This window comes from Rhinoderma darwinii, unplaced genomic scaffold, assembly GCF_050947455.1.
Source record: "Rhinoderma darwinii isolate aRhiDar2 unplaced genomic scaffold, aRhiDar2.hap1 Scaffold_4215, whole genome shotgun sequence".
Classification (NCBI taxonomy): Eukaryota; Metazoa; Chordata; class Amphibia; order Anura; family Rhinodermatidae; genus Rhinoderma; species Rhinoderma darwinii.
In genome coordinates, this window is record NW_027463766.1 from 38,337 (window position 1) to 53,151 (window position 14,815).

At 47.7% G+C, this 14,815-nt stretch overlaps 10 non-coding genes across 10 annotated transcripts; all 10 read right to left on the bottom strand.

The window, feature by feature from the left end:
• Positions 1–41: 41 nt before the first annotated feature.
• On the bottom strand, positions 42–232 carry LOC142710056 (U2 spliceosomal RNA). Its single transcript, XR_012869168.1, has one exon. It is a non-coding gene; the product is annotated as a U2 spliceosomal RNA (small nuclear RNA).
• Positions 233–1,524: 1,292 nt separating this feature from the next.
• On the bottom strand, positions 1,525–1,715 carry LOC142710057 (U2 spliceosomal RNA). Its single transcript, XR_012869169.1, has one exon. It is a non-coding gene; the product is annotated as a U2 spliceosomal RNA (small nuclear RNA).
• Positions 1,716–3,015: 1,300 nt separating this feature from the next.
• On the bottom strand, positions 3,016–3,206 carry LOC142710059 (U2 spliceosomal RNA). Its single transcript, XR_012869171.1, has one exon. It is a non-coding gene; the product is annotated as a U2 spliceosomal RNA (small nuclear RNA).
• A 1,300-nt stretch (positions 3,207–4,506) lies between these two features.
• On the bottom strand, positions 4,507–4,697 carry LOC142710061 (U2 spliceosomal RNA). The gene has a single exon (XR_012869172.1). It is a non-coding gene; the product is annotated as a U2 spliceosomal RNA (small nuclear RNA).
• A 1,296-nt stretch (positions 4,698–5,993) lies between these two features.
• LOC142710062 (U2 spliceosomal RNA) lies at positions 5,994–6,184 on the bottom strand. Its single transcript, XR_012869173.1, has one exon. It is a non-coding gene; the product is annotated as a U2 spliceosomal RNA (small nuclear RNA).
• A 1,284-nt stretch (positions 6,185–7,468) lies between these two features.
• On the bottom strand, positions 7,469–7,659 carry LOC142710063 (U2 spliceosomal RNA). The gene has a single exon (XR_012869174.1). It is a non-coding gene; the product is annotated as a U2 spliceosomal RNA (small nuclear RNA).
• Positions 7,660–8,935: 1,276 nt separating this feature from the next.
• Positions 8,936–9,126, bottom strand: LOC142710064 (U2 spliceosomal RNA). Its single transcript, XR_012869175.1, has one exon. It is a non-coding gene; the product is annotated as a U2 spliceosomal RNA (small nuclear RNA).
• Positions 9,127–10,418: 1,292 nt separating this feature from the next.
• Positions 10,419–10,609, bottom strand: LOC142710065 (U2 spliceosomal RNA). The gene has a single exon (XR_012869176.1). It is a non-coding gene; the product is annotated as a U2 spliceosomal RNA (small nuclear RNA).
• Positions 10,610–11,902: 1,293 nt separating this feature from the next.
• Positions 11,903–12,093, bottom strand: LOC142710066 (U2 spliceosomal RNA). The gene has a single exon (XR_012869177.1). It is a non-coding gene; the product is annotated as a U2 spliceosomal RNA (small nuclear RNA).
• A 1,304-nt stretch (positions 12,094–13,397) lies between these two features.
• Positions 13,398–13,588, bottom strand: LOC142710067 (U2 spliceosomal RNA). Its single transcript, XR_012869178.1, has one exon. It is a non-coding gene; the product is annotated as a U2 spliceosomal RNA (small nuclear RNA).
• Positions 13,589–14,815: the final 1,227 nt, after the last annotated feature.

Genomic DNA, 14,815 nt, shown 5'->3' on the forward strand with positions numbered 1-14,815 from the left:
AAAAAACACTTTTGGAATCTGCTTTTAGTCAACACATAAGGAAAGGGTGCACCGGTCCTGGAAATACTGCAATACCAGGTCAATGCGTGGAGTGGACAGAGCAAGCTCTATTTCCATCTCCCTGTTCTAAAAATCCATTTAATATATGGTCCCCAGATAGGGGACGTATCAGATATTAAACTGATAAGAACAGATACTACACTTGATCTTAGCCAAAAGGCCGAGAAGCGATAACCCGAACGGGCCGCGCGTTGCCCGAGCCTGCCCGATACTGCTGTTCAGCCCTTGCAGCGATTCAGCCTACTTCTAGGCAATTCCATGGGGCCCTGCAGGCTCACACACTCACAGCTACACGGGAGGTGAATAAAGGCCGGAGAGGAAGCCAGACAGGATTTGCTTCTTTTGCTTGCACCACAATGCAGTGCTGAAAGAGGAGGAATCTACATAAAAACGCCTTCCTGGCAACGCCCAAATGCCCTGCTGCCATGCAGATAAACACTGGCAGCGGCAGCAAGTGCATGCCCACAGCCACCCCTTGTTCCTTCACACCTTGTATCAGCTGTAATCCAGTCCAGTCCAGTGCTGCCTGCTGAGCAGCACTGACCAACACTGCCTGGGCCCAGGCTTTTATCTCTGAGGCCCCATTATGATGTCAGAAAGCTGGCTCTGGAATCCTGAGGGCTCCACTATGACACGTGCAAAGTTCCGTCTGAACTTTATATAAGACGGTGAGGCTCAGTCAGTCACTCAGTGTTGCCTGAGAGGGCAACACTGCAACAGCCGGCCGCCAGGCTGTCTTTTTTTTGCACAGCTAGTTGCCTCCAGGAGGCCACAAGAGGGAGACAAGGGACTGCAAAATGGAAAATAGGCATCCACCAACTTTACAGACAACTTCTCCTTGCTCCTACAACCTCCATCCTTGCACAGTTTGTTATTCTTCTAGGTAACATAGTAACAAATCCAAATTGCTGCTCTCTTTGTAGGCAAGCAAGGCTTTGTTGCAACTGCAATTCTTACTTCTTCTTGAAATGTAGGGACGACAGTACATTCCATCACATCCATCTAGTGTACACAGGTAGGTCCATTGTGGCGGGCAGGCGAGCGGGCGGGCTGCTTTATTGGCTGTTTGCTGTTCCCCTACTCCACTCCACTATTTGACTGTTGTGCTGCATCAATCAATCAATCAATCAATCAATCAATCAATCAATCAATCAATCAATCAATCAGTGGCTGGCTCAGGTGCAGCTCTTTAACTTACCTAAAAGGGAGGGCGGAGAGAAGACAAGGAAGGTGAATGAGGTGTTCCAATGTGAAATGCCGGAAACACAGAAACACAGACGACACACAACAAGAGGTGGCAATCTATTCATTAATTGCATTTAATCAATGAGCTCATTATCACTCATGCATTGTCCAACAGGTGTTGAAATAATGGGATTAAAAGGGGAGATCCCTTCAGAAAGACAGAAACAATAGCAAAGACAAAAAACACTTTTGGAATCTGCTTTTAGTCAACACATAAGGAAAGGGTGCACCGGTCCTGGAAATACTGCAATACCAGGTCAATGCGTGGAGTGGACAGAGCAAGCTCTATTTCCATCTCCCTGTTCTAAAAATCCATTTAATATATGGTCCCCAGATAGGGGACGTATCAGATATTAAACTGATAAGAACAGATACTACACTTGATCTTAGCCAAAAGGCCGAGAAGCGATAACCCGAACGGGCCGCGCGTTGCCCGAGCCTGCCCGATACTGCTGTTCAGCCCTTGCAGCGATTCAGCCTACTTCTAGGCAATTCCATGGGGCCCTGCAGGCTCACACACTCACAGCTACACGGGAGGTGAATAAAGGCCGGAGAGGAAGCCAGACAGGATTTGCTTCTTTTGCTTGCACCACAATGCAGTGCTGAAAGAGGAGGAATCTACATAAAAACGCCTTCCTGGCAACGCCCAAATGCCCTGCTGCCATGCAGATAAACACTGGCAGCGGCAGCAAGTGCATGCCCACAGCCACCCCTTGTTCCTTCACACCTTGTATCAGCTGTAATCCAGTCCAGTCCAGTGCTGCCTGCTGAGCAGCACTGACCAACACTGCCTGGGCCCAGGCTTTTATCTCTGAGGCCCCATTATGATGTCAGAAAGCTGGCTCTGGAATCCTGAGGGCTCCACTATGACACGTGCAAAGTTCCGTCTGAACTTTATATAAGACGGTGAGGCTCAGTCAGTCACTCAGTGTTGCCTGAGAGGGCAACACTGCAACAGCCGGCCGCCAGGCTGTCTTTTTTTTGCACAGCTAGTTGCCTCCAGGAGGCCACACGAGGGAGACAAGGGACTGCAAAATGGAAAATAGGCATCCACCAACTTTACAGACAACTTCTCCTTGCTCCTACAACCTCCATCCTTGCACAGTTTGTTATTCTTCTAGGTAACATAGTAACAAATCCAAATTGCTGCTCTCTTTGTAGGCAAGCAAGGCTTTGTTGCAACTGCAATTCTTACTTCTTCTTGAAATGTAGGGACGACAGTACATTCCATCACATCCATCTAGTGTACACAGGTAGGTCCATTGTGGCGGGCAGGCGAGCGGGCGGGCTGCTTTATTGGCTGTTTGCTGTTCCCCTACTCCACTCCACTATTTGACTGTTGTGCTGCATCAATCAATCAATCAATCAATCAATCAATCAATCAATCAATCAATCAATCAATCAATCAATCAGTGGCTGGCTCAGGTGCAGCTCTTTAACTTACCTAAAAGGGAGGGCGGAGAGAAGACAAGGAAGGTGAATGAGGTGTTCCAATGTGAAATGCCGGAAACACAGAAACACAGACGACACACAACAAGAGGTGGCAATCTATTCATTAATTGCATTTAATCAATGAGCTCATTATCACTCATGCATTGTCCAACAGGTGTTGAAATAATGGGATTAAAAGGGGAGATCCCTTCAGAAAGACAGAAACAATAGCAAAGACAAAAAACACTTTTGGAATCTGCTTTTAGTCAACACATAAGGAAAGGGTGCACCGGTCCTGGAAATACTGCAATACCAGGTCAATGCGTGGAGTGGACAGAGCAAGCTCTATTTCCATCTCCCTGTTCTAAAAATCCATTTAATATATGGTCCCCAGATAGGGGACGTATCAGATATTAAACTGATAAGAACAGATACTACACTTGATCTTAGCCAAAAGGCCGAGAAGCGATAACCCGAACGGGCCGCGCGTTGCCCGAGCCTGCCCGATACTGCTGTTCAGCCCTTGCAGCGATTCAGCCTACTTCTAGGCAATTCCATGGGGCCCTGCAGGCTCACACACTCACAGCTACACGGGAGGTGAATAAAGGCCGGAGAGGAAGCCAGACAGGATTTGCTTCTTTTGCTTGCACCACAATGCAGTGCTGAAAGAGGAGGAATCTACATAAAAACGCCTTCCTGGCAACGCCCAAATGCCCTGCTGCCATGCAGATAAACACTGGCAGCGGCAGCAAGTGCATGCCCACAGCCACCCCTTGTTCCTTCACACCTTGTATCAGCTGTAATCCAGTCCAGTCCAGTGCTGCCTGCTGAGCAGCACTGACCAACACTGCCTGGGCCCAGGCTTTTATCTCTGAGGCCCCATTATGATGTCAGAAAGCTGGCTCTGGAATCCTGAGGGCTCCACTATGACACGTGCAAAGTTCCGTCTGAACTTTATATAAGACGGTGAGGCTCAGTCAGTCACTCAGTGTTGCCTGAGAGGGCAACACTGCAACAGCCGGCCGCCAGGCTGTCTTTTTTTTGCACAGCTAGTTGCCTCCAGGAGGCCACAAGAGGGAGACAAGGGACTGCAAAATGGAAAATAGGCATCCACCAACTTTACAGACAACTTCTCCTTGCTCCTACAACCTCCATCCTTGCACAGTTTGTTATTCTTCTAGGTAACATAGTAACAAATCCAAATTGCTGCTCTCTTTGTAGGCAAGCAAGGCTTTGTTGCAACTGCAATTCTTACTTCTTCTTGAAATGTAGGGACGACAGTACATTCCATCACATCCATCTAGTGTACACAGGTAGGTCCATTGTGGCGGGCAGGCGAGCGGGCGGGCTGCTTTATTGGCTGTTTGCTGTTCCCCTACTCCACTCCACTATTTGACTGTTGTGCTGCATCAATCAATCAATCAATCAATCAATCAATCAATCAATCAATCAATCAATCAATCAATCAATCAGTGGCTGGCTCAGGTGCAGCTCTTTAACTTACCTAAAAGGGAGGGCGGAGAGAAGACAAGGAAGGTGAATGAGGTGTTCCAATGTGAAATGCCGGAAACACAGAAACACAGACGACACACAACAAGAGGTGGCAATCTATTCATTAATTGCATTTAATCAATGAGCTCATTATCACTCATGCATTGTCCAACAGGTGTTGAAATAATGGGATTAAAAGGGGAGATCCCTTCAGAAAGACAGAAACAATAGCAAAGACAAAAAACACTTTTGGAATCTGCTTTTAGTCAACACATAAGGAAAGGGTGCACCGGTCCTGGAAATACTGCAATACCAGGTCAATGCGTGGAGTGGACAGAGCAAGCTCTATTTCCATCTCCCTGTTCTAAAAATCCATTTAATATATGGTCCCCAGATAGGGGACGTATCAGATATTAAACTGATAAGAACAGATACTACACTTGATCTTAGCCAAAAGGCCGAGAAGCGATAACCCGAACGGGCCGCGCGTTGCCCGAGCCTGCCCGATACTGCTGTTCAGCCCTTGCAGCGATTCAGCCTACTTCTAGGCAATTCCATGGGGCCCTGCAGGCTCACACACTCACAGCTACACGGGAGGTGAATAAAGGCCGGAGAGGAAGCCAGACAGGATTTGCTTCTTTTGCTTGCACCACAATGCAGTGCTGAAAGAGGAGGAATCTACATAAAAACGCCTTCCTGGCAACGCCCAAATGCCCTGCTGCCATGCAGATAAACACTGGCAGCGGCAGCAAGTGCATGCCCACAGCCACCCCTTGTTCCTTCACACCTTGTATCAGCTGTAATCCAGTCCAGTCCAGTGCTGCCTGCTGAGCAGCACTGACCAACACTGCCTGGGCCCAGGCTTTTATCTCTGAGGCCCCATTATGATGTCAGAAAGCTGGCTCTGGAATCCTGAGGGCTCCACTATGACACGTGCAAAGTTCCGTCTGAACTTTATATAAGACGGTGAGGCTCAGTCAGTCACTCAGTGTTGCCTGAGAGGGCAACACTGCAACAGCCGGCCGCCAGGCTGTCTTTTTTTTGCACAGCTAGTTGCCTCCAGGAGGCCACACGAGGGAGACAAGGGACTGCAAAATGGAAAATAGGCATCCACCAACTTTACAGACAACTTCTCCTTGCTCCTACAACCTCCATCCTTGCACAGTTTGTTATTCTTCTAGGTAACATAGTAACAAATCCAAATTGCTGCTCTCTTTGTAGGCAAGCAAGGCTTTGTTGCAACTGCAATTCTTACTTCTTCTTGAAATGTAGGGACGACAGTACATTCCATCACATCCATCTAGTGTACACAGGTAGGTCCATTGTGGCGGGCAGGCGAGCGGGCGGGCTGCTTTATTGGCTGTTTGCTGTTCCCCTACTCCACTCCACTATTTGACTGTTGTGCTGCATCAATCAATCAATCAATCAATCAATCAATCAATCAATCAATCAATCAATCAATCAATCAGTGGCTGGCTCAGGTGCAGCTCTTTAACTTACCTAAAAGGGAGGGCGGAGAGAAGACAAGGAAGGTGAATGAGGTGTTCCAATGTGAAATGCCGGAAACACAGAAACACAGACGACACACAACAAGAGGTGGCAATCTATTCATTAATTGCATTTAATCAATGAGCTCATTATCACTCATGCATTGTCCAACAGGTGTTGAAATAATGGGATTAAAAGGGGAGATCCCTTCAGAAAGACAGAAACAATAGCAAAGACAAAAAACACTTTTGGAATCTGCTTTTAGTCAACACATAAGGAAAGGGTGCACCGGTCCTGGAAATACTGCAATACCAGGTCAATGCGTGGAGTGGACAGAGCAAGCTCTATTTCCATCTCCCTGTTCTAAAAATCCATTTAATATATGGTCCCCAGATAGGGGACGTATCAGATATTAAACTGATAAGAACAGATACTACACTTGATCTTAGCCAAAAGGCCGAGAAGCGATAACCCGAACGGGCCGCGCGTTGCCCGAGCCTGCCCGATACTGCTGTTCAGCCCTTGCAGCGATTCAGCCTACTTCTAGGCAATTCCATGGGGCCCTGCAGGCTCACACACTCACAGCTACACGGGAGGTGAATAAAGGCCGGAGAGGAAGCCAGACAGGATTTGCTTCTTTTGCTTGCACCACAATGCAGTGCTGAAAGAGGAGGAATCTACATAAAAACGCCTTCCTGGCAACGCCCAAATGCCCTGCTGCCATGCAGATAAACACTGGCAGCGGCAGCAAGTGCATGCCCACAGCCACCCCTTGTTCCTTCACACCTTGTATCAGCTGTAATCCAGTCCAGTCCAGTGCTGCCTGCTGAGCAGCACTGACCAACACTGCCTGGGCCCAGGCTTTTATCTCTGAGGCCCCATTATGATGTCAGAAAGCTGGCTCTGGAATCCTGAGGGCTCCACTATGACACGTGCAAAGTTCCGTCTGAACTTTATATAAGACGGTGAGGCTCAGTCAGTCACTCAGTGTTGCCTGAGAGGGCAACACTGCAACAGCCGGCCGCCAGGCTGTCTTTTTTTTGCACAGCTAGTTGCCTCCAGGAGGCCACAAGAGGGAGACAAGGGACTGCAAAATGGAAAATAGGCATCCACCAACTTTACAGACAACTTCTCCTTGCTCCTACAACCTCCATCCTTGCACAGTTTGTTATTCTTCTAGGTAACATAGTAACAAATCCAAATTGCTGCTCTCTTTGTAGGCAAGCAAGGCTTTGTTGCAACTGCAATTCTTACTTCTTCTTGAAATGTAGGGACGACAGTACATTCCATCACATCCATCTAGTGTACACAGGTAGGTCCATTGTGGCGGGCAGGCGAGCGGGCGGGCTGCTTTATTGGCTGTTTGCTGTTCCCCTACTCCACTCCACTATTTGACTGTTGTGCTGCATCAATCAATCAATCAATCAATCAATCAATCAATCAATCAATCAATCAGTGGCTGGCTCAGGTGCAGCTCTTTAACTTACCTAAAAGGGAGGGCGGAGAGAAGACAAGGAAGGTGAATGAGGTGTTCCAATGTGAAATGCCGGAAACACAGAAACACAGACGACACACAACAAGAGGTGGCAATCTATTCATTAATTGCATTTAATCAATGAGCTCATTATCACTCATGCATTGTCCAACAGGTGTTGAAATAATGGGATTAAAAGGGGAGATCCCTTCAGAAATACAGAAACAATAGCAAAGACAAAAAACACTTTTGGAATCTGCTTTTAGTCAACACATAAGGAAAGGGTGCACCGGTCCTGGAAATACTGCAATACCAGGTCAATGCGTGGAGTGGACAGAGCAAGCTCTATTTCCATCTCCCTGTTCTAAAAATCCATTTAATATATGGTCCCCAGATAGGGGACGTATCAGATATTAAACTGATAAGAACAGATACTACACTTGATCTTAGCCAAAAGGCCGAGAAGCGATAACCCGAACGGGCCGCGCGTTGCCCGAGCCTGCCCGATACTGCTGTTCAGCCCTTGCAGCGATTCAGCCTACTTCTAGGCAATTCCATGGGGCCCTACAGGCTCACACACTCACAGCTACACGGGAGGTGAATAAAGGCCGGAGAGGAAGCCAGACAGGATTTGCTTCTTTTGCTTGCACCACAATGCAGTGCTGAAAGAGGAGGAATCTACATAAAAACGCCTTCCTGGCAACGCCCAAATGCCCTGCTGCCATGCAGATAAACACTGGCAGCGGCAGCAAGTGCATGCCCACAGCCACCCCTTGTTCCTTCACACCTTGTATCAGCTGTAATCCAGTCCAGTCCAGTGCTGCCTGCTGAGCAGCACTGACCAACACTGCCTGGGCCCAGGCTTTTATCTCTGAGGCCCCATTATGATGTCAGAAAGCTGGCTCTGGAATCCTGAGGGCTCCACTATGACACGTGCAAAGTTCCGTCTGAACTTTATATAAGACGGTGAGGCTCAGTCAGTCACTCAGTGTTGCCTGAGAGGGCAACACTGCAACAGCCGGCCGCCAGGCTGTCTTTTTTTTGCACAGCTAGTTGCCTCCAGGAGGCCACAAGAGGGAGACAAGGGACTGCAAAATGGAAAATAGGCATCCACCAACTTTACAGACAACTTCTCCTTGCTCCTACAACCTCCATCCTTGCACAGTTTGTTATTCTTCTAGGTAACATAGTAACAAATCCAAATTGCTGCTCTCTTTGTAGGCAAGCAAGGCTTTGTTGCAACTGCAATTCTTACTTCTTCTTGAAATGTAGGGACGACAGTACATTCCATCACATCCATCTAGTGTACACAGGTAGGTCCATTGTGGCGGGCAGGCGAGCGGGCGGGCTGCTTTATTGGCTGTTTGCTGTTCCCCTACTCCACTCCACTATTTGACTGTTGTGCTGCATCAATCAATCAATCAATCAATCAATCAATCAATCAATCAGTGGCTGGCTCAGGTGCAGCTCTTTAACTTACCTAAAAGGGAGGGCGGAGAGAAGACAAGGAAGGTGAATGAGGTGTTCCAATGTGAAATGCCGGAAACACAGAAACACAGACGACACACAACAAGAGGTGGCAATCTATTCATTAATTGCATTTAATCAATGAGCTCATTATCACTCATGCATTGTCCAACAGGTGTTGAAATAATGGGATTAAAAGGGGAGATCCCTTCAGAAAGACAGAAACAATAGCAAAGACAAAAAACACTTTTGGAATCTGCTTTTAGTCAACACATAAGGAAAGGGTGCACCGGTCCTGGAAATACTGCAATACCAGGTCAATGCGTGGAGTGGACAGAGCAAGCTCTATTTCCATCTCCCTGTTCTAAAAATCCATTTAATATATGGTCCCCAGATAGGGGACGTATCAGATATTAAACTGATAAGAACAGATACTACACTTGATCTTAGCCAAAAGGCCGAGAAGCGATAACCCGAACGGGCCGCGCGTTGCCCGAGCCTGCCCGATACTGCTGTTCAGCCCTTGCAGCGATTCAGCCTACTTCTAGGCAATTCCATGGGGCCCTGCAGGCTCACACACTCACAGCTACACGGGAGGTGAATAAAGGCCGGAGAGGAAGCCAGACAGGATTTGCTTCTTTTGCTTGCACCACAATGCAGTGCTGAAAGAGGAGGAATCTACATAAAAACGCCTTCCTGGCAACGCCCAAATGCCCTGCTGCCATGCAGATAAACACTGGCAGCGGCAGCAAGTGCATGCCCACAGCCACCCCTTGTTCCTTCACACCTTGTATCAGCTGTAATCCAGTCCAGTCCAGTGCTGCCTGCTGAGCAGCACTGACCAACACTGCCTGGGCCCAGGCTTTTATCTCTGAGGCCCCATTATGATGTCAGAAAGCTGGCTCTGGAATCCTGAGGGCTCCACTATGACACGTGCAAAGTTCCGTCTGAACTTTATATAAGACGGTGAGGCTCAGTCAGTCACTCAGTGTTGCCTGAGAGGGCAACACTGCAACAGCCGGCCGCCAGGCTGTCTTTTTTTTGCACAGCTAGTTGCCTCCAGGAGGCCACAAGAGGGAGACAAGGGACTGCAAAATGGAAAATAGGCATCCACCAACTTTACAGACAACTTCTCCTTGCTCCTACAACCTCCATCCTTGCACAGTTTGTTATTCTTCTAGGTAACATAGTAACAAATCCAAATTGCTGCTCTCTTTGTAGGCAAGCAAGGCTTTGTTGCAACTGCAATTCTTACTTCTTCTTGAAATGTAGGGACGACAGTACATTCCATCACATCCATCTAGTGTACACAGGTAGGTCCATTGTGGCGGGCAGGCGAGCGGGCGGGCTGCTTTATTGGCTGTTTGCTGTTCCCCTACTCCACTCCACTATTTGACTGTTGTGCTGCATCAATCAATCAATCAATCAATCAATCAATCAATCAATCAATCAATCAATCAATCAGTGGCTGGCTCAGGTGCAGCTCTTTAACTTACCTAAAAGGGAGGGCGGAGAGAAGACAAGGAAGGTGAATGAGGTGTTCCAATGTGAAATGCCGGAAACACAGAAACACAGACGACACACAACAAGAGGTGGCAATCTATTCATTAATTGCATTTAATCAATGAGCTCATTATCACTCATGCATTGTCCAACAGGTGTTGAAATAATGGGATTAAAAGGGGAGATCCCTTCAGAAAGACAGAAACAATAGCAAAGACAAAAAACACTTTTGGAATCTGCTTTTAGTCAACACATAAGGAAAGGGTGCACCGGTCCTGGAAATACTGCAATACCAGGTCAATGCGTGGAGTGGACAGAGCAAGCTCTATTTCCATCTCCCTGTTCTAAAAATCCATTTAATATATGGTCCCCAGATAGGGGACGTATCAGATATTAAACTGATAAGAACAGATACTACACTTGATCTTAGCCAAAAGGCCGAGAAGCGATAACCCGAACGGGCCGCGCGTTGCCCGAGCCTGCCCGATACTGCTGTTCAGCCCTTGCAGCGATTCAGCCTACTTCTAGGCAATTCCATGGGGCCCTGCAGGCTCACACACTCACAGCTACACGGGAGGTGAATAAAGGCCGGAGAGGAAGCCAGACAGGATTTGCTTCTTTTGCTTGCACCACAATGCAGTGCTGAAAGAGGAGGAATCTACATAAAAACGCCTTCCTGGCAACGCCCAAATGCCCTGCTGCCATGCAGATAAACACTGGCAGCGGCAGCAAGTGCATGCCCACAGCCACCCCTTGTTCCTTCACACCTTGTATCAGCTGTAATCCAGTCCAGTCCAGTGCTGCCTGCTGAGCAGCACTGACCAACACTGCCTGGGCCCAGGCTTTTATCTCTGAGGCCCCATTATGATGTCAGAAAGCTGGCTCTGGAATCCTGAGGGCTCCACTATGACACGTGCAAAGTTCCGTCTGAACTTTATATAAGACGGTGAGGCTCAGTCAGTCACTCAGTGTTGCCTGAGAGGGCAACACTGCAACAGCCGGCCGCCAGGCTGTCTTTTTTTTTGCACAGCTAGTTGCCTCCAGGAGGCCACAAGAGGGAGACAAGGGACTGCAAAATGGAAAATAGGCATCCACCAACTTTACAGACAACTTCTCCTTGCTCCTACAACCTCCATCCTTGCACAGTTTGTTATTCTTCTAGGTAACATAGTAACAAATCCAAATTGCTGCTCTCTTTGTAGGCAAGCAAGGCTTTGTTGCAACTGCAATTCTTACTTCTTCTTGAAATGTAGGGACGACAGTACATTCCATCACATCCATCTAGTGTACACAGGTAGGTCCATTGTGGCGGGCAGGCGAGCGGGCGGGCTGCTTTATTGGCTGTTTGCTGTTCCCCTACTCCACTCCACTATTTGACTGTTGTGCTGCATCAATCAATCAATCAATCAATCAATCAATCAATCAATCAATCAATCAATCAATCAGTGGCTGGCTCAGGTGCAGCTCTTTAACTTACCTAAAAGGGAGGGCGGAGAGAAGACAAGGAAGGTGAATGAGGTGTTCCAATGTGAAATGCCGGAAACACAGAAACACAGACGACACACAACAAGAGGTGGCAATCTATTCATTAATTGCATTTAATCAATGAGCTCATTATCACTCATGCATTGTCCAACAGGTGTTGAAATAATGGGATTAAAAGGGGAGATCCCTTCAGAAAGACAGAAACAATAGCAAAGACAAAAAACACTTTTGGAATCTGCTTTTAGTCAACACATAAGGAAAGGGTGCACCGGTCCTGGAAATACTGCAATACCAGGTCAATGCGTGGAGTGGACAGAGCAAGCTCTATTTCCATCTCCCTGTTCTAAAAATCCATTTAATATATGGTCCCCAGATAGGGGACGTATCAGATATTAAACTGATAAGAACAGATACTACACTTGATCTTAGCCAAAAGGCCGAGAAGCGATAACCCGAACGGGCCGCGCGTTGCCCGAGCCTGCCCGATACTGCTGTTCAGCCCTTGCAGCGATTCAGCCTACTTCTAGGCAATTCCATGGGGCCCTGCAGGCTCACACACTCACAGCTACACGGGAGGTGAATAAAGGCCGGAGAGGAAGCCAGACAGGATTTGCTTCTTTTGCTTGCACCACAATGCAGTGCTGAAAGAGGAGGAATCTACATAAAAACGCCTTCCTGGCAACGCCCAAATGCCCTGCTGCCATGCAGATAAACACTGGCAGCGGCAGCAAGTGCATGCCCACAGCCACCCCTTGTTCCTTCACACCTTGTATCAGCTGTAATCCAGTCCAGTCCAGTGCTGCCTGCTGAGCAGCACTGACCAACACTGCCTGGGCCCAGGCTTTTATCTCTGAGGCCCCATTATGATGTCAGAAAGCTGGCTCTGGAATCCTGAGGGCTCCACTATGACACGTGCAAAGTTCCGTCTGAACTTTATATAAGACGGTGAGGCTCAGTCAGTCACTCAGTGTTGCCTGAGAGGGCAACACTGCAACAGCCGGCCGCCAGGCTGTCTTTTTTTTGCACAGCTAGTTGCCTCCAGGAGGCCACAAGAGGGAGACAAGGGACTGCAAAATGGAAAATAGGCATCCACCAACTTTACAGACAACTTCTCCTTGCTCCTACAACCTCCATCCTTGCACAGTTTGTTATTCTTCTAGGTAACATAGTAACAAATCCAAATTGCTGCTCTCTTTGTAGGCAAGCAAGGCTTTGTTGCAACTGCAATTCTTACTTCTTCTTGAAATGTAGGGACGACAGTACATTCCATCACATCCATCTAGTGTACACAGGTAGGTCCATTGTGGCGGGCAGGCGAGCGGGCGGGCTGCTTTATTGGCTGTTTGCTGTTCCCCTACTCCACTCCACTATTTGACTGTTGTGCTGCATCAATCAATCAATCAATCAATCAATCAATCAATCAATCAATCAATCAATCAATCAATCAATCAATCAGTGGCTGGCTCAGGTGCAGCTCTTTAACTTACCTAAAAGGGAGGGCGGAGAGAAGACAAGGAAGGTGAATGAGGTGTTCCAATGTGAAATGCCGGAAACACAGAAACACAGACGACACACAACAAGAGGTGGCAATCTATTCATTAATTGCATTTAATCAATGAGCTCATTATCACTCATGCATTGTCCAACAGGTGTTGAAATAATGGGATTAAAAGGGGAGATCCCTTCAGAAAGACAGAAACAATAGCAAAGACAAAAAACACTTTTGGAATCTGCTTTTAGTCAACACATAAGGAAAGGGTGCACCGGTCCTGGAAATACTGCAATACCAGGTCAATGCGTGGAGTGGACAGAGCAAGCTCTATTTCCATCTCCCTGTTCTAAAAATCCATTTAATATATGGTCCCCAGATAGGGGACGTATCAGATATTAAACTGATAAGAACAGATACTACACTTGATCTTAGCCAAAAGGCCGAGAAGCGATAACCCGAACGGGCCGCGCGTTGCCCGAGCCTGCCCGATACTGCTGTTCAGCCCTTGCAGCGATTCAGCCTACTTCTAGGCAATTCCATGGGGCCCTGCAGGCTCACACACTCACAGCTACACGGGAGGTGAATAAAGGCCGGAGAGGAAGCCAGACAGGATTTGCTTCTTTTGCTTGCACCACAATGCAGTGCTGAAAGAGGAGGAATCTACATAAAAACGCCTTCCTGGCAACGCCCAAATGCCCTGCTGCCATGCAGATAAACACTGGCAGCGGCAGCAAGTGCATGCCCACAGCCACCCCTTGTTCCTTCACACCTTGTATCAGCTGTAATCCAGTCCAGTCCAGTGCTGCCTGCTGAGCAGCACTGACCAACACTGCCTGGGCCCAGGCTTTTATCTCTGAGGCCCCATTATGATGTCAGAAAGCTGGCTCTGGAATCCTGAGGGCTCCACTATGACACGTGCAAAGTTCCGTCTGAACTTTATATAAGACGGTGAGGCTCAGTCAGTCACTCAGTGTTGCCTGAGAGGGCAACACTGCAACAGCCGGCCGCCAGGCTGTCTTTTTTTTGCACAGCTAGTTGCCTCCAGGAGGCCACAAGAGGGAGACAAGGGACTGCAAAATGGAAAATAGGCATCCACCAACTTTACAGACAACTTCTCCTTGCTCCTACAACCTCCATCCTTGCACAGTTTGTTATTCTTCTAGGTAACATAGTAACAAATCCAAATTGCTGCTCTCTTTGTAGGCAAGCAAGGCTTTGTTGCAACTGCAATTCTTACTTCTTCTTGAAATGTAGGGACGACAGTACATTCCATCACATCCATCTAGTGTACACAGGTAGGTCCATTGTGGCGGGCAGGCGAGCGGGCGGGCTGCTTTATTGGCTGTTTGCTGTTCCCCTACTCCACTCCACTATTTGACTGTTGTGCTGCATCAATCAATCAATCAATCAATCAATCAATCAATCAATCAATCAATCAATCAGTGGCTGGCTCAGGTGCAGCTCTTTAACTTACCTAAAAGGGAGGGCGGAGAGAAGACAAGGAAGGTGAATGAGGTGTTCCAATGTGAAATGCCGGAAACACAGAAACACAGACGACACACAACAAGAGGTGGCAATCTATTCATTAATTGCATTTAATCAATGAGCTCATTATCACTCATGCATTGTCCAACAGGTGTTGAAATAATGGGATTAAAAGGGGAGATCCCTTCAGAAAG